Raw genomic sequence first — 18,977 nt, 5'->3', positions numbered from 1 at the left:
AAGTACAACCATAAACCCAACTACACCACTAAACAATGTCCCTTAAGTGCTACATCTTTTAAATACCTTCATGGATGGTGACTCAACCACTTCCTGGGGAATCTTTTCCAGTGCTCCAGAAGTCTTGCAGTCAAGAAAGTGCCAATTACTATTTTATTGCTAAAAAACTAAGACATGATGCTCAGATGAAAAACAACTTGTAGCAAGAGTAGCCCTTAGGCCTGTAATCACATCTGCCAGAATTCAAGGTGTGAACCATGAAACTGGCTATTGATGAGACACCTCTGATGCACCCTCTATCTACTACAGAAGCAGCAGAACTGCCACTATCATAATGCACTTCTAAAGATTTCTAATGATGAAACATGTAACAACCAATTCATAAAGAACTCACTACGTGTGGGAAGATTCAATGCTCATAAGGCAAGCTGTGACAAAAGAAGAGGACACAGTCTCAAGCTGTGCCAGGGGAGGTTTAGGCTGGATGTTAGGAAGAAATTCTTACCAGAGAGTGGCCATTGGAATGGGCTGCCCAGAGAGGTGGTGGAGTCGCCATCACTAGAAGTGTTTAAAATAGGATTGGATGAGGTCCTTAGTGCCATGGTTTAGCTGATTAGATGGTGTTGGGTGGTAGGTTGGACTTGATGATTTTTAAGGTCTTTTCCAACCTGGTTAATTCTGTATTCTGAGAGGGCTAGCAAGGTGTTGTTCACTTGTAGTAAGGTTGACACTTTCAATGACCAAAGAAATTGCAGTACTTAAACTATAAAAAAGATGTGAAAAGTTGAGCCTTCTTTAGGCCCAGGTATAACCCAAAGAGAAAGATGCAAAACCCAAATTCTGACTACATAAATAGCAAAGCAAGAACATTTGCTCCTAGCTATGGACTAAAACACCGACAAAATTGTCATCACTGCAACTGTGAAGACGTGCTTGCTGTTGGACTGTTGGATTGCTGGCCCAAATGAAGCCTGCAGCTGAGTCACACAGGCACTGCAGGTGAGCATGAAATGCTTCATGATGATGATGAAACATGAAGGCATGAAAGTCTGGAGGAGGATGGAGAGAGCTAGGAGTTCATACCCTGCTGCATAGCTTCTAAATAAAATACAAAAGGAACAATGCTAAGAAAGAAGTGGCTCTGAGAAGGGTGTCTTCAGTGACTTCTTGCAAGTGTGAAATACTAGGATTCACTAATGCATGAAAAACCTTCTGACAGTAAGCTTTGATCCAGCAATCTCCATTTAGGCAAGACTGTGGGAGTTACTCGGGAACCCTACAGTTGAGTTTTCAAGGCTCACAGGGTGAAAAACCTTACTTGGCATGGAGTACTTTCTGAGACTCTCTGGAAGGCTGTAGGAGGATAAACTGCAGACAGAAGAATACTTGCTTTTTCCTTTGACTTCACATTCCTTTCTTTTATGTGTTTGAAACAGTAATTTGTGACAAAATCGGGAGATATTATTGAGTTATGAGAATTGCTGTGTTTGCTCTCCTGGAGTTTCTTTCCACAGTCCCTTTAGAAATCTCAATGCAATGAACTCAATCTCTTTCTTGCATTTGCTGGTGATCACCATCAAGTCTGAAATTCATCAAATTGAAGGCAGAGAATATCTTGCCAGGGTAGCTGAAATGTTACTACCTGATTATATTGTATGACTGGTGGTAATTAGCAAATCTAACCTGAATATCCTTGAAGAGAAGAATTGGTGCTAAGTCAGAGGTGGCATTTCACACCTTGCTATTCAGTGGAGAAGTAAGACACATAATTTTTACAGGGAAAAGGGAAAAAATTACTCTTGCAAAGAATAAAAAAGAACGTCTTAATCTATGAGCCAACATTCCCCCCCCCCCCCCCCCCCCCCTTTTTTGATCAGAAACATTTCCTAGTATCAAACAGTGAACACCTGAAAATTTAGATCATCTCCAGTTTTACTGTTTTGTTTTGTTTTTCCCTGTAGTAATCACGCATATATTCAGGACAGTAGCAGTTTCCCTGATTTGTGAAGCTGAAGGTTTGTCCACTGGTTTTTGGAGAAATTGATGGCAGCTGAGCAATGCTCAGCAACCTGCAAACCTGACCTTTCAGAGATGTGTTGAAATGCACAACAGTGAAGCTGGGGTTTTTTTCACATTGCCAAGCATCCTCTGCCTCAGGCTGTTCTCATCCAGCTACAGAAGTGTTTTCCAACTGGCTGGAGTTTTGAAGCCAGGTTCAGAAGAACAGGAGGGAGGGATGGTCATCAAGCCATAAATGTGGCTTCTAGGAATCAAATCCCACAGCTTGAGCCCATGGTTTAAAGTGCAGTTTTCCCATGAATGAGTAGTTTCAAGGCTTACTTATGAAAAGCACTGTCACTGGATAAAAGCATGAGATCCTTCACAGTTCTAATTCATCCTCTGTTCCTAGTTTCTTGACATAATGAAAATAGAAATGCGAAGCCAAGTGAGCACTGCAAAATCTAGTGCTTCTAATGAGCAATAATACTTATGTTTAATCTCAAACTACATTAAAAGAACTGAGTAAACTGCTACAGGAATAAAATCATGAATAGCTATCCAAATCTAACAAGATAATTAAGTGCTTTGATGGCTTTAATTTGAATCTGCCTACAAATTTTGCATAGCTTGATCATCTGTGGTCATTTTTTAGTATGCTTTCTTAAGTGACAAAACACATCAGGTCCATGTCATAATACCCCAAATGGACTGTGGTTAGCTGCTGGGGACAAATGGTCACTCTGTGAAGCAAAACCAGATTTTAGAAAGGTACAGTATTTTATTTCCTTAAAAACATTTACCAAACAAATATATTATCACCTTTGAGCTAACTAAGAAAACCAAGGAGGTGCAGAATCAGTATTTAGAATAGAATAGAATAAACCAGGTTGGAAGAGACCTTCAAGATCATCGCGTCCAACCGATCAACTAATCCAACCCACCTAAACAACTAAACCAGGGCACCAAGCACCCCATCAAGTCTCCTCCTGAACACCTCCAATGGTGGTGACTCCATCACCTCCCTGGGCAGCCCATTCCAATGGGCAATCACTCTCTCTATATAGAATTTCTTTCTAACATCCAGCCTAAACCTCCCCTGGCGCAGCCTGAGACTGTGTCCTCTTGTTCTGGTGCTGGTTGCCTGGGAGAAGAGACCAACCTCTGCCTGTCTACAACCTCCCTTCAGGTAGCTGTAGAGAGCAATAAGGTCACCCCTGAGTCTCCTCTTCTCCAGGCTAAGCAACCCCAGCTCCCTCAGTCTCTCCTCATAGGGCTTGTGTTCCAAACCCCTCACCAACTTTGTTGCCCTTCTCTGGACATGTTCCAGCAAGCCAACATCCTTCCTAAACTGAAACTGAAAACTAAAAGGGTTTCTAGAGTGCCAAACAGCAGAACATAGGTCCTTTCTATAAACAATTCCTACTGAAAAAAAAGTGACAGCTCTGGTACCATTTACAGTAGAGAAAAAGAAGGGGTAAGATACTTGGGGGTTTTTGGCAGAGAAATGTATTCTTGCTTTGAAGAATGCATGTCAGAGAGATATTCTTTTGAACTTACTCTAGCAGAGCCATTTAAACTATCCCTGCACAGCAAGAGACCATGTGGCAGGATATGTTAAAAGTGTTCAGAATGGTGAAACAATGGATTTCAGTACCCATCTTAGCCAGGCAGCCCAAACTTCAGTGCTTGTGCATATTCCCTACTAGGGTGGAATCCAAAGCAAGTATACCAGCTAAACTATTGGAATGGGCTGCCCAGGGAGGTGGTGGAGTCACCATCCCTGGAGGGGTTCAAGAGGGGATGATGTGGCACTTGGTGCCATGGTCTAGTCATGAGGTCTGTGATGACAGGTTGGACTTGATGATCTTTGAGGTCTCTTTCAACCTTGGTGATACTGTGATACTGTGAAACTAAATTATGCTGAATGACATTACTCTGGTAGTGCTTTATATCTTGCCCCACTGGTTGAAATTTCTGTAGAAAGTAAACCCACTGCTGCTGAGATGAGCAGAATGCCATGGTTTCATAATAAACCTCCAGGAAAACTGTCTGTGAGAAGTTTTACAATGGCAATCAAAACCACAGAAGCCTCTCACTACAATGAAGTTTGAATAAGAAGACTGAAACCTGATTATCTACCCAGAACATACAACTGTATTTCAATGCAATGTACTTGCAGAGAACTAAAGCACGCAGTGTGCATACATGTATGAGTAGTTCTCAAGCTTGGGTTTTGTGAATACTGTGACTATCTAGGCAGAGAGCAGTTTGAATAAATAGTTGTAACTGAGCAATTACCATATACTGGCCTGGACAATTACTATTCTATATAATAAAACTCAAACCAACAAGTTCAGGAAGACATTTTCTTTAAGCATCTCTATGAGGGACTCACTCATTATGTCCCCAATTCATATGAATGTGAGCACATCTCCTATGAGGACAGACTGAGGGAGTTGGGGCTGTTCAGTCTGGAGAAGAGAAGGATCTGAGGAGACCTTTTTATGTCCTTCCAGTATCTGAAGGGGGCCTACAAGAAAGCTGGGAAGGGACTTTTTAGGGTGTCAGCTAACAATAGGACTAGGGGGAATGGAGCAAAAGTAGAAATGGGTATATTCAGACTGGATGTTAGGAAGAAGTTCTTCTCCATGAAGGTGGTGAGACACTGGAACAGGTTGCCCAGGGAGGTAGTAGAAGCCTCATCCCTAGAGGTTTTTGTAGCCAGGCTGGATGTGGCTCTCAGCAACCTGCTGTAGTGTGAGGTGTCCCTGCCCATGGCTGGGGGTTGGAACTAGATGATCCTTGAGTTCCCTTCCAACCTTAACAATTCTATGATTCTATGATCTGTGGGAGATAGTAGCAGTGGTCATTTGCACCATGCACCAACACACCTGCAAGCCTTAAATCTAGAAGGCAACACTGGCATTTCCAAGCAGGCAGCCCATTCAGGTAAGGCAAATACACTGCTGCACATATAAAATTTGCTGAAGTGGCACCTGAGTGTTACAGAAGAAGTGAAACTGTTAACCAGAAATCTTTTATAGATCACATTTTGATGAATCTCTGTTACAACAGATTGTGCAGCACTATTTTTCCCCCCACTCTTCCTGATACAAGCACCGCAGGCAAACTTTCTAATTAGAGCAGCAGATCTATGCAGTGCCACATCTCTGTGAAGTTATTATGCCCAAACCAAATTTTGTCACTGGCAGCCAATAATTCATTTGTCTACTAAGGGCTTGAAGTGGCCATATCAATTATTTAAAAACACACTATGAAGAGGAATCCATTTAAAACCTTCTGGGAACCCCAGTCAAAAGCAGGGCATGTTCAGATTTAATTCACAACATTGTCTGTTTTAAAAATACAATATTACTAATTAAGGCTTAGTGCATTAGGCCATTAGAACTTGAGTGATTCATGACAGCATAGTGATCTTGCTTATCATTTGTGCTTTAATTTATGGAGTACTAAAAGAAAACAAAGGGGGGGGGGGGGGGGAACCTAAGCAATTTGCGAAACTGAAACTCATCCAAAAACTGCTTGCAGTAATTTCTCCTGAAAAGTGATTTCACTGTGTGTAAGTGCTATGCTGGTAAGAAAATGCTTCCTATCAATAATTAAAGTATAATGAAAGTTTCATGTGTCAGAAGACACCCTCAAATTAGGGCTACAAAGAAAGCTGCCTTCCTTTCAGATCTTCTGCATTATACCTCACAAAAACACCTTCCTCAAAACTATTTAGTGAAGTATGTAACTACTCAAAATCATAGAATCATAGAATCAATAAGGTTGGAAAAGACCTCAGAGATCATCAAGTCCAACCTGTCACCCAACATCTCATGACTACTAAACCATGGCACCAAGTGCTACATCCAATCCCCTCTTGAACACCTCCAGGGACAGTGACTTCACCACCTCCCTGGGCAGCACATTCCAATGGCTAACAACTCTCTCTGTGAAGAGAGACTTTCTCCTCACCTCAAGCTTAAACTTCCCCTGGCACAGCTTGAGACTGTGTCCTCTTGTTCTGTCACAGGTTGCCTGGAAGAAGAGACCAATCCCCTCCTGGCTACAACCACCCTTCAGGTAGTTGTAGAGAGCAGTAAGGTCTCCCCTGAACCTCCTCTTCTCCAGGCTAAACAACCCCAGCTCCCTCAGCCTCTCCTTGCAGGGCTTGTGCTCAAGGCCTCCTCCCCGCCTTATTGCCTTTCTCTGGACAGGTTCAAGAGTCTCAATGTCCTTCTTAAACTGAGGGGCCCAGAACTGGGCACAATGCATCATAAGCTGCAACCACAGTGAAAATTAACATGATTCTAACAAAAGTTGTAGTAGAAAGTAAAGGTCTGCACAATTCCAAGCCTCCCTAAATGTGAAGGGCAGCCATGAAGGACATGGATACTTGCCATACATCAGGGTTATGAACAAAAACATTACACAGAGGACATTAAAGAAGCCTGGTTCTCTATAAACCTGTGTTGATCTCAAGTGTCTTAGCTGTCTAAGAAGGTCTAGCCATATGACTGGACATGCTGGTTGGAGTGTGTCAAAGGTTCCCTTGGGGTCCATCACAGACAAACTGCGGTCTCCCTCTTGGGCTCAGTGTGTACTTCTCATTTGTCCTAGCACATACTTGGAAGAAACTTGACACAGGATTCCACTTTGAGCTTTTCAGCCCTGTGGCAGGTGTGGCTGTTATTGTCAAATGGACCCAAGAGTTACTGGAAACAAGAACAGGAAGGGAAGAAACTAATTGCCATCAGCCTTTCAGAAAACAGTCTAAGAAAACCCCAGTAATTATGCACACTGATTTAAAATATCCACATCTAATACCAACAAAGAGAGAGGGTTAGCAGGATTTCCAGAGAGGTCCTTGGCATAAAATCCTTTTAAATATTGACGGAAGTTAGAGACTAAACATGTTAGAGAGGGATTTTCCAAAAGGCCTAAGTTTTCAGCCAGCTAATCCCCTTATTCCCTCAATCTAGTTATTATTGGACTCCACTGCCTTCATACACTATGTGAAAGCACTTATGTCTGCAAGTAGGAGGAACATCCAAGCTCAGCATGGCCAGGATTGCTGGCCTTAAGCAGAAATTCCGGAAGAATACAGTCCATCTGCTGCCAAGGAGGCACTTTCACCACAACTCTGCTGCTCAGGAAGTTTGCAAACAAGCCTTCAAGCGAGATCTGCTATAGTGAATCAAAATATTAAGCAGGCTTCTGGTGGCTTAAAAATTCCACACCCACACACACACCCACCCCCCAACATTAAATTTGCCAGACCAGCACAGTTGGAAGCAAATGAAGCTGTATTTACAAGCAAATCTACAATCTGCAATGGAATGCAATGAGTATGGACAAAATATACAGCATTTACAATATTTACAGGTATTTACAATTAATAAACAGCACAAGGCTCCCCCTGGCCAAGGACCAGAAGAAGCTACTAGCTTCTCCCTCCCTGCCTCCCCTTTACCCCCTTGTAAACAAAGGGACAAGAGACAGAAGCAGAGAAGTTAGTATCAGTCACAACAAAAGCAGGCAGCCAATGTCAAGCAGGTATCTCCCAGCCCCAGGAAGCGAGAAGATAAATCGTTTACATTACTAGCTTAAATCCATTATCTTTACAGTGAGATTGTTTAGAATTATCATTATTTTCATTTTTACACCCTTATTTACATCTTACTACTTTCTGATCAAGATCAGTGAAAAAATATTTAAAGGCATAACCTAAAACTACCACAAGAATAAACAACGAATAGCAAACCCAGGAAATACATTGGTGTCTCTGAACAAGGTTACTGTCAGCAACCTGCAGCCAGGACACTTGAAGGCAAGCCTGTCACATTGCTAAAACACTCTCTGGGAACACTATGACAGTGCAAACTCTGCATGATTCTGAAGGGATGCTGGTCTCAGCATGAGACTACTGACTCTCTGACTGAGGAGATGTCTGTTTCAAAAATAACTGGAGTCATTGCAGCCTGAAGAAAACCTCAAATTAACACAGAATCATAGAATTGTTAGGGTTGGAAGGGACCTCAAGGATCATCTAGTTCCAATCCCCTGCCATGGCCAGGGACACCTCACACTACAGCAGGTTTTTCTGAGACACATCCAGCCTGGCTGCAAAAACCTCCAGGCAGGAGGCTTCTACCACCTCCCTGGGCAGTGTTTCCAGTGTTCCAGCACTGTTTCCAGTGTTTCACCACCCTCATGGGGAAGAACTTCTTCCTGACATGCAACCTGAAGCTACCCACTTCTAGTTTTTTTGCCATTCCCCCTAGTCCTATCATTACCTGACACCCTAAAAAGTCCCTCCCCAGCTTTCTTGTAGCCCCCTTCAGATACTAGAAGGCCACAATAAGGTCTTCTGGATGAGGCACTTGGTGCCATGGTTTAGTTGATAAGATGGTGTTGGGTGATAGGTTGGACTCGATGATCTCAAAGGTCTTTTCCAACCTGGCTAGTACTATTCTGTTCTATTCTATTCTGTTCTCAGAGCCTTCTCTTCTCCAGACTGAATAGCCCAAATTCTCTCAGTCTGTCCTCACAGGAGAAGTGCTCCAGCTCTCTGATCATCCTTGTAACATTATGAATAAATTATTTCTTCTGCCCATGCAGAAGTGCTCCTCCATCAATAACAAAAGAGATGTTGCCCCCAGTTTGAATGCTCTTCTGACAGCAGTTCAGTAGAAACTCCAAACCGACCCAGTGCTGTCCCAGGAAAATGCAAAGCTCTTAACAAGTTTTTTTGTTATGATATTATTTATTATGATACCTCTCCCTGATGTGCTGATTCTTACCATAGCAACAGCAGGCTGAAAAATCATAATTTTTGAATATCAAATGGCATCCAAAGCATCCTAGGAAAACAGGTAAACAGGTCACACACACTGCCATGACATATTAACAATTTTGGGGCGTTTCCAGATCAATAGTTAATTTTTATTTATTTATCTATTTATTATTTTTTTATATATATATATATATTTGTATTTATATTTTTTAAATGACAGCAACATAAACAACACTTCTGTGTGAATTGCTATATTCTTTTCACCCAGCATAAACATCCTGGTGGTTTACGAGTCAGTGCAAAGGACTCCAGGCTTCTTTCCAGCCCGAACCTTTGTGCCTACACACACTGGCAGTCTACTCCCCTACAAAGATCTTGAATCCCTTCTTCCATACCCAGGTCTGCAGGACAAATATGACTCAGAGATTACTCTTACAAACACTCAAATGGGAAAATGCAGCCCTTGTACTTTAAATGGGACAAAACCAGAAAGTGAAGTTACTTGCCCATGTACATAGAGATAATTCTTAATGCTGTGGTATTAAGGGGAGGGGAGGGAAAGTGAGAGAGTATTTGGTTCCATTTTTTTATCATCTTCTTAATATTCCCTAATATCCTGTCTAAACCTTCCCTGGCACAGGTTTGAAATATACCACCGTATGATAGTACTGGGTACCAGGGAGAAGAGACCAGCTCCTCCATCTCCACTTTCCACTGTTTCAATAGAATAGAATAGAATAGAATAGAATAGAATAGAATAGAATAGAATAGAATAGAATAGAATAGAATAGAATAGAATAGAATTAACCAGGTTGGAAGAGAACTTTGAGATCATTGAGTCCAACCTATCATCCAATACTATCTAATCAACTAAATATAACAAGTTGCAGCACATTATCTGAAGGACAGAAAGAGAAATATGTAGGGTCCCCTTTGCAGAAGCAGGTGGAATTTAGATCAGTTAAGCTGGTCTTGAAAAAACAAACTTTTAATTGAAGGTTTATAGCACCCTTGCAGCATGTCTTTTTGCCTTATATCATTAGTTTGTGCTTTCTTCTAACCCAGCTCCACCTCCGATATTTGCTTTGTGCCTTTTTGCCTCTTGCATTCTGTTAGATCTTATTAATTTCATCTCTGTGCAATGTTTTAGAATAGAACAGAATAGAATTAACCAGGTTGGAAAAGACCTTTGAGATCACCGAGTCCAACCTATCACCCAACACCATCTTATCAACTAAACCACCCAACACCATCTTATCAACTAAACCATGGCACCAAGTGCCTCATCCAGTCTCCTCTTAAACACTTACTTTCTCTCTTCCATCTTCTCTCTTAAGGACCCCCCCTATGTGCACCTTTTTCCATTTTTCCTTCTAAATGTCCTTTAGTTAACATTTTGCTAAATCCTTTCCTTCATTCTTCCTACTTTACTATCCCTTTTTTTGCCTTACATTGCTTTAATTTCAAGGCTGCAAATATAGATGCCACACACAGGCAAATTCTGAGTGAGAGTGCAAACTTAAAAGTTGCTTTTAATATTTTGGCCTTGGAGATCTAGTCTGAGCTTCCCTTTGCAATATACACTGGAAAAATCTCAGCGAAGTGGATGATCTGGATTATCCATATGGCACTGAAGATTTTACCTTCAAAGCATCACAAAATCCCCCCCTTCCCAGAGTCTTCTGTATTGCCATGCAGGGGAGTTCTGCCAATCCCAGATGCTTATACAAGCACTGATGCTCACTCAGAAAGCATAAGGAGTCTTACATCTAAGCCAGAGTCTAGGAACAGTCAAATCTACAATCCTGCACTACCACTGAAAGCTATAACTATAAAAGGAAAAGAGAAGGAAAACAAATTCTTCTTTCATTTTACTATTACTGCTTTGTCTATGTACTGCAAAACCAAAGGAGGAGTTGTGATGGCTAATTAGTTTATGTCTGTAACACAGAATCATAGACAGGTTTGGGCAGGGAGGGACTTTCAAATATCAGATACTCCATACCCCCCTTCCACAGGCAAGGACAGTTTTCATTATATCAGATTGCTCAAAGCCCCTTCCAGCCTGGCCTTGAACACTTGCAGGAAGCAGGCATACAGAACTTCTCTGGGCAGTGTGTTCCAGTCTGACCAGCACCTCTACTCTGACACGTAAAGAAATTACCTATGAAGTACTTATCTGCTTCTGGAATTCATAAAGTATTTTTACAAAATACCTCCTTGCACACAGATGGACATCCAGAAACATACAGCTAATACATTAAATTTTAACTATCATGTGCAATTAATATATTTAATTTGCCTATATTTAACATGTTCCTTATTTACACCTCGGATTTGAGAAAGGACTTTCAATTTATTGCGTTCTGCTGCAGCATCGAGCAGTCGTGCACTGTGAAAGTGCCAAGGACTTTTAGTCTAATGATGCATACTGCCTGGAACACGACCCATCTCATGCAAAATAAGCTTCTCTGAGATAATAATAATAATAATAATAATAATAATAATAATAATAATAATAATAATAATAATAATGATAATAGTTATCAGCTTTTTTGTTGTCAATGTTCTACAAGTCTGTTTCCAAGTCTCTCACTTAAGCAAGGATTTACACTGAAGCTGAAGAACTCTTCAACATAAAACACTGAATTTAGTCTTCATTATACTACTACAGATAAGAAAAGCATCACACAGCCCACTTGAGGAGACATTTGTCAGAGCTGCAACACGAACTCCCAAGACATAACTATGCCTCTGTAAAGTGCAACATAAGCCTTAACTTTGAATTTCCGTATTTTTTGAGTCTAAACCATTTCCCATTCATTGTTGTAAGTCAAAGTGTATTGCACTTGTGAAGTTCTCCCTTTCTGCTCCTGTTACAGCCTCTGCTAGCTTATATAGTGACTGGTAAGCCACTAATATTGTGTCATGTATAGAAGCAGCCCTTAAATCCGAGGAAGCTTATGGCTGCACACTGACCTCACCTCCAGAAAGACAAACTATTTTTGGTTTTCCTGAGGGGTTTTCTGAGCCCCCCCCCAGGCCCTATTTACTTTCCAGATTATGCTGCCTGTCTTTTACCATGTACTCACAGAGTATTGCTGCATCTCTACCCAGATTACTAAAGCAGCCATCATAAAGTAAAGGTATTTCCCCGAACTGCTAAGGATGGTTTGTAGATCTTTTATACTGAGCTTGCCTAGATGAGTGATACTCCTTAAAGGAACCATATCATCACAGCTGGTTTATTCAACAGCAGCATCTATTCATCAGCAAATTTGCAGATGACATCAAGTTGGGAGCAGATGTTGATTAGTTAGAGGGCCGAAGGGCTCTGCAGAGGGACCTCGTCTGACTGGACAGATGGACAGAGTCCAACATGATGGCATTCAACAAATCCAAGTGCCGAGTGCTGCACTTTGGCCACAACAACCCTATGCAGAGCTACAGGCTGAGGTCAGAGTGGCTGGAGAGCTGCCAAACAGAAAGGGACCTGGGGGTGCTGACTGACAGCTGCCTAAACATGAGCCAGCAGTGTGCCCAGGTGGCCAAAAGGCCAATGGCATCCTGGCCTGTATCAAGAATAGTGTGGCCAGCAGGAGCAGGGAAGTCATTGTACCCCTGTACTGTGCACTGCTTAGGCCACACCTTGAGTCCTGTATCCAGTTCTGGGCCCCTCAGTTTAGGAAGGACATCAAGACTCTTGAACACATCCAGAGAAGGGCAACGAGGCTGGGGAGAGGCCTTGAGCACGAGCCCTATGAGGAGAGGCTGAGGGAGCTGGGGTTGCTTAGCCTGGAGAAGAGGAGGCTCAGGGGAGACCTCATTGTTGTCTACAACTACCTGAAGGGGGATTGTAGCCAGGAGACAGTTGTCTCTTCTCTCTAGCAACCAGCACCAGAACAAGAGGACACAGTCTCAAGCTCCACCAGGGGAGGTTTAGGCTCGAGGTGAGGAGGAAGTTCTTCACTGAGAGAGTCATTTGTCATTGGAATGACGTGGCACTTGGTGCCATGGTCTAGTCATGAGGTCTGTGGTGACAGGTTGGACTTGATGATCTTTGAGGTCTCTTCCAACCTTGGTGATACTGTGATACAACAGCTCAAATAACTCTACCAGTTTGATTTGCTTAAGATGTTCGTATCTTCAATGCGGATTTTAAAAGAAATAAATATAAATCTTTAGGGGAGCTCCAGGTGACTTATTATAAAAGAAACTGTTATATGCAAAGTACCACTAAGTTTGAAGGAGACCTTGTCACTATATATGCCATTTATATTAATGAAAGCATGATGACAACGAGTTACTAAGAGACCTAAGCTCTCATCAGACCTTAGTGGCCTATCCTAAAACTTCATTATGAAACTAAACCTTTTCTTTTTTAAATGCATACAGAAAAGACTGTCTAAAAATAAAAAGCACTTTTCTAACTATTTTAAAGCCAACTGAGAGACAAATTTTAATCAAATAAGTTGTACAACCCCACCCCCAAAGAAAAATAAAAATGAAAGAACAGATAGAAGAATCTGTCTATCATTTAAAGAAAACAAGCAGTTTGCTTTCTTATAGAATGACAGGATCATAGAATCAGCCAGGTTGGAAAAGACCTGAGAGATTATCAAGACCAACCTAACACCTAACACCTCATAACTACTAAACCATGGCTTCAGGTGCCACATCCAATTCTTTCTTGAACACCTCCCGGGATGGTGACTTCACCACCTCCCTGGGCAGCCCAACCCAGCCATACTTAAATACTGTGGATACTTAATAGGCTCTAATACACAGCTGAGAAAGTCATGAATGTCGCAGGATAAACAGATCCGTAATCAAGACAACTGGATTCCTGTAAAAAGCATTGTGCATTAGCAGAAATCAATAGTGCATTATATATTTTGACCTATAGAGGAAAAAAAAAAAAAAAAAAAAAGAAGCTTAATTCTTGTTATATATACCACTGCAGTGCTGGAGTAGGCACCCAGTTAAAAGGGTGGAGTAAAAATTATCAGTTTGAGAAACTTGCCCCACTCCACTGCAACCAGGAATTAACTGGGCTGCTCCAAACAGACCCCACAGGAAAAGAATAGGCTTAGGGACTCACTGATACCAGGCCTCATGCTGAAAAGAGCATTTCCTTTGAATTATGTTTTATGAAGTTATGTTTCATGAAGCATGAAATCTTGTATTTACATCAAATTCCAATGGTTTTACCTACAACACTACAGATACTCCTGCATGTGGTTGGAGTTGGTGGAGCCGTTACATCGTGTTTTCCAATGGTAACAATTTTTTCCAACCCCCCTCCTTCCTACAAACACTTCTCTCCACGCAAAGCAGCCTCCAGCAAGTAGGGTGTAATAGCTGGATGCAAATCCAGGGAAAAAACTGGCACAGATGAAAACATACTACAAGGAGGAAGCACTAGAGCCGGAGACTCTGCTCCACCATTATTTTCCATTTGACCTCCTACAAACAGTTCTCATCAGAGAGCTGTGTTAGCATGACCAGACTATAATTAAGTCATCCATATCTACACTAAAACACAGAGAAAACCAGGCAGATCACTGAACATGAAGTGCCAGGCTGAGAGGGTTAATATTGTTAAGGGTGAGGAAGTGACTTGCTGGTTTAGCCCTGAAGCACACAGCTGCTCCAGCACCAGACAGATAACTTTGCTTTCCCACAAGCCACGCTCCTCCTTTGCCTGCCATGCCCAAGCACTTGCTACCTCTGACACTCATTCACATTTGCCAAGACTGGGAAGGTAACTGCTTGAAGCTCTGTTCATCACCTAGCTTTTCATTTACACATGGTTCCTAGAAGGAAAATACTTTCTTCTACATAGAAGCAAGTAGAGCATTTAAAAAAATAATTGCAAAGTGTGTATTTCTAGCAGACAAAATGCAAGCAAAAAGTCAGCTTTGCATAAAGTACTCTCATTCATCTAAGCATTTTAAAATCACAAAGATATACTCAGATTGAAACACACAGTACTGTTTGAAACTTGGTAATGGCAGAGGCATTTACAGAGAAAGACGAATTCATTTGTTTTCAGATGGATTATGCTGCTGCTTATGAATTTATTTTGTAATTGTACGCTGCATGGATATAGATAATACTATTGTAGCCCATTCACAAAAATCTCAGGCAACACTGTGGCAGTTTTTTGCCTCACTTGTAAAAATTTAAGAAAATACAGGGCCAGTATAGCTTCCTCAATATGTATGCCCAAAGGCAAGAGCATTTTTTCACCCTACGGCAAAATACTACTGATGGGTACTTGTACTTCAGGACAAGACAAAACATACAAGTGGAATTACCACATGCAGTGAATAAAAACATATCAAACTAAGTATTTCAGAATGCTATTGTACAATAATAAAGCAAATGCTGGCTAACAGTAGGGAGAAATCCCACTTTACTTTTACAGCAGTAAGATCCACAAAGTCAATGACTTCTTAACTCTCCCTCCATTACTTTGTTTATAGCACTACAGCTTTATATGGCTTGGTTCAAGAGCCAAAAAAAAGGCTTTAGAGGTGAACAAATCCAAGGTTTGAGGCTTTTATCCAGGACTCAATGCATAAATTAAAGGCCCGTTCAATTTAGGTTAGTACATTACAGAATAATCTAAGTGTTGGTGTGCTGCCATTCACATCAATGAGAACGACCATCAGATCAAACTCAGCATTACCTTGCTTCAGCATTTTCACAACCAGCTGAAAGCACTCAGGTCTTCCAGTTGTTATGACAAAAAAAAGACGTAACAACCCCCAAAACTACGTAACTTGCCTTTTTTGTTTGTTTGTTTGTTTGTTTGTCTGTGGGGTTTTTTGCTTGTTTGGGGTTTTCTTGGCTGTTTTGTTTTGTACAAACACACCATCCGGGTGTTTGGTAGTTTTCCTTCACCACTGCCAACAGCTAATCAACCAGAGTAAGGAATTTAGTGCATGGATTTCTGAACAGTGCCTTTTCACAAACAGATAAAGGATACCAAGAAAATTCTCTTTAAAAATCCATGAGTAAAAAAACAACACTGAAAGTTTACATTTCCTAACACACTTTAGTGTTGCTATGGTTAAAGAAAACCTTGACTCATAAACTGACTATATGCACCCCGTGTAAAACCTAAACAAAATGAGATGTCACAGACATGTTGGCAATTGTATCCTTTGGAAATACCCTAAATCCTGACACATTGAGGGAAATGATCCTGATGAATGCTGAACACAAGTAACTCCTAGTGACTTCAGCAGGAGTTGTGGGTATTTCAGCCTGCCCTGGATTAAAATGAGGAGGCATGATTTTTATCATTGTACCATGAGTTCTCCTGTGACACATGTGATTTTAACAGCAAAATCCATCAAATCAGAAAAACTATATCACAGCGCAGTGCATACCAAGGAAATGTATTTAGCCAGTCATCAAGGTTCAGCAGAAAAGCAGCTGACAAGCTAACATGCATCAACCTTATTTATTTCTTTAAACTGCTAGGACACCCTGCTGGTTTTCTCTCTCTTTTCTCACTCCTGCATACCTTCAGGGACAACGTATGTAGCACACTCAGGTGTTTCTCCCCTTGCTGCTAACATGCACTACAAATGGCATGACTGAAAGCATGCTTTCTGCTTTCACATCAGCCAGCCACAGCGGAAAAAAAAATCCCAAGGCAAACTTGTGTAAAATCTTTTAATTTAGGCTAACAAGAAAATAAATGATGAAATGACTCTTGATACTACAAGACTGTTTCCATGACTGCTCATTTTTGTTGAACATCATCTACACAGCATGCAGAAAGATAGGTTGATTTGGAACTGCATTAACTAGACAAGGCAACATGAAATCTTCCTGTATCCACACATCATGAAGGCCTCCAAACACAGGTGACAGCAACCTTTCAAATGTATTTGTAAACTTCCTGATGCAAAAATGATTCAACCCGTCAGAAAACTATATTTACACCAAGTGCTACTTCATGTACTTTGGATCCACTAGATTTCATAAACAAATCCAAGTTTCAGTCAAACAAGTGTAATCATTTTGAGAGCCAAATATTTGAAACTGTAACACTGTGAAGTAGTTTTCCTTCCAAGTTCTTAAGCAAAGTCATCTGCTTGTTTTGAAACAAACAAGGAAGGTGTGAAAAAATCCACGAAAAAGAGTTAGGGGCTGTTATTTTGCTTTATATTAAATGAAACTTTGCAAATGTGACCCTTCCAGTTATGCCTTTACTCCTTGTTAAAATGCAACTAAAATTTGTGTTACCCCCACTTCACACACACAGGCAAAATATACAATTGAAAAGCACGCTAAACAACTGTGGGACGATCCATGAAACAGATAAAGAATTACTTGATTCCTTCAGAATAATAAATGGCTCCCCAGCAGATTTGTAATAGACTGGTTTACTGTAGAATCACATTTCTACTTGCAGTAGGAAAAGAGTCAGCTGGACAACTGAAGAAAAACACCTCTAAACCAACTTTGGATCTGGGCAGTAAAGCAGGCTCATCAAACTATTAATAATGGTTCATCTTTTACTCATTGACCAGTGTATGGGACAGCAAATGATCCATTTGTTCGGGATCACAATGTTATTTCCCCCACTTATTCCTGGAATAACGCTGTCTCAGGCTGCCGAATGCACAGAAACACCATCAATTTACGTTAGCCCTAAAGTTTTCTCCCTCGGCACTCCTCCGCTGGGAAGCCAGGAGTGCCAGTAAGGTTTTATGGAAAGATGTTGTGGAGCACAAGGGACTGAACTCTGTGGAAAGCTCTGTAGCTTTACTGCATGCCAGACCGATTTCTCCATCATCAGCCTCTGCCATGCTCCTCGCACTGTGTACTGTGGCTGTTCAAAAGGTTTATCACTCATCATCCTATAAACACAAAATACAAACACACTTCACACGTACATACGCACGTACACACTCAAGACACACGTGCATGCACACACACTTACTTCCCCAACATCACATGCAATTCTTTCGAAGTCCCTCGTGTATTGCTTAAAAACAGAAACCCAGCACATACACACACACCAAAAAAAAAAAAAAAAAAAGAAAGAAAAAAAACCCAAAACCAAACACACCAAAAAAAGCCACGAAACAGCAAAACACAGAAAGGAGGAGGGAATGGGGAGGCGGGGGGGAGGAAGGGGGTTGAAGGAAAAAAAGAGCATCTGCCTTTTCCCCCCCCCCCGCTGTTGCTGTGGCTCTCAAGCATGCAGTGCTATGGAAGAGTAGTTCCCCACTTTCATCAGCTAGCTACATCCTTGGGATAAAAGGGAGCACTCCGGAATGATGCTGAGGCTGCAGAAGGGAAAATAAGGCTTTGCAAACATGCCTGACTCCCCACTAATTTCTCTCGTTCACATCCCCTCCTCCCCAAACCCTGCCCTAAGGGGGGGGGGGGGGGGGGGGGGAACAAAAAACAAACAGCACAAGATCAAAAAAAAAAAACCCAAATCAAAACAAAAAAAACCACACCACACGAGGAAAAAAGTGATGAAAAGACACAACTCACCTTAACAAGGGGTGTTGGATGGGGTCAGAGAGGAGGAAGGGTATCTAAAAAGATCTAATCTTATCAGAGGTTGTGATAGTATTGAAACACACAGACACAGGATTTGGAATCAAGGAGTGTATAAAAAAAAAAAACAAAACCAAAAACCAAAATGAGGGGAAGAGAAATTATAGAGACGGTGCAAGTCAGTCCGGCAGGAGAGCCCCCCCAATTAAAAGAAAAATAATAAACAAACACCACAAACAGAAAAAAATGCCAAGAGCAGGCGGGAGAGCGTGGCGGTGCTGGGGTTTTGTTTTGTTTCTCTTCGCTGGGGGCGGACGGAGGCGGCGGGCCGGGAAGGGAGGGAGGGATATTGGGGGGGGGGGGGGGGGGGGAGGCTGCGCTTTCGGCGAGGGGCCTCTCTCTGGCTCCCCACAGGGCTGCGAGCCTCTCCCCGGCGGCTCCGGGAGGCCGGGCTCGCTCCTCGCCCGGCTCCGGTGGCTGCGGCGGGCACGGCGCTCCCGCTCCCGCGCCTCGCTGGTGCTCTGCAGCCGCGTTCACGGCGCCGCCGCTTCTCGGCCACCCCCCGCGCCCGCGCTGCCGCCGCCGCTCCTCGGCCACCCCCGCGCCCGCGCTCCCGCCGCCCGCGGGCGCCCCCCGCTGC

The 18,977-nt window shown here is 42.1% G+C and overlaps 1 protein-coding gene across 2 annotated transcripts in view; it reads right to left on the bottom strand.

The window, feature by feature from the left end:
* The window catches only part of LOC137445593 (poly(rC)-binding protein 3-like), a 618,838-nt gene extending 600,138 nt beyond the window's left edge, over nt 1–18,700 (bottom strand). For both annotated transcript variants that reach the window (XM_068147436.1, XM_068147437.1), the window contains exon 1: nt 18,332–18,700. The gene's annotated coding sequence lies outside the window, so the exon portion shown is untranslated. The remainder of the gene's footprint in view (nt 1–18,331) is intronic.
* Nucleotides 18,701–18,977: the final 277 nt, after the last annotated feature.

Source organism: Melanerpes formicivorus, unplaced genomic scaffold, assembly GCF_026170545.1.
Source record: "Melanerpes formicivorus ecotype bairdi unplaced genomic scaffold, bMelFor1.0.p_v2 SCAF_15, whole genome shotgun sequence".
Lineage (NCBI taxonomy): Eukaryota > Metazoa > Chordata > Aves > Piciformes > Picidae > Melanerpes > Melanerpes formicivorus.
Note: the sequence above shows the minus strand (reverse complement) of the source record. Positions and strands in the feature narration are given on the sequence as shown.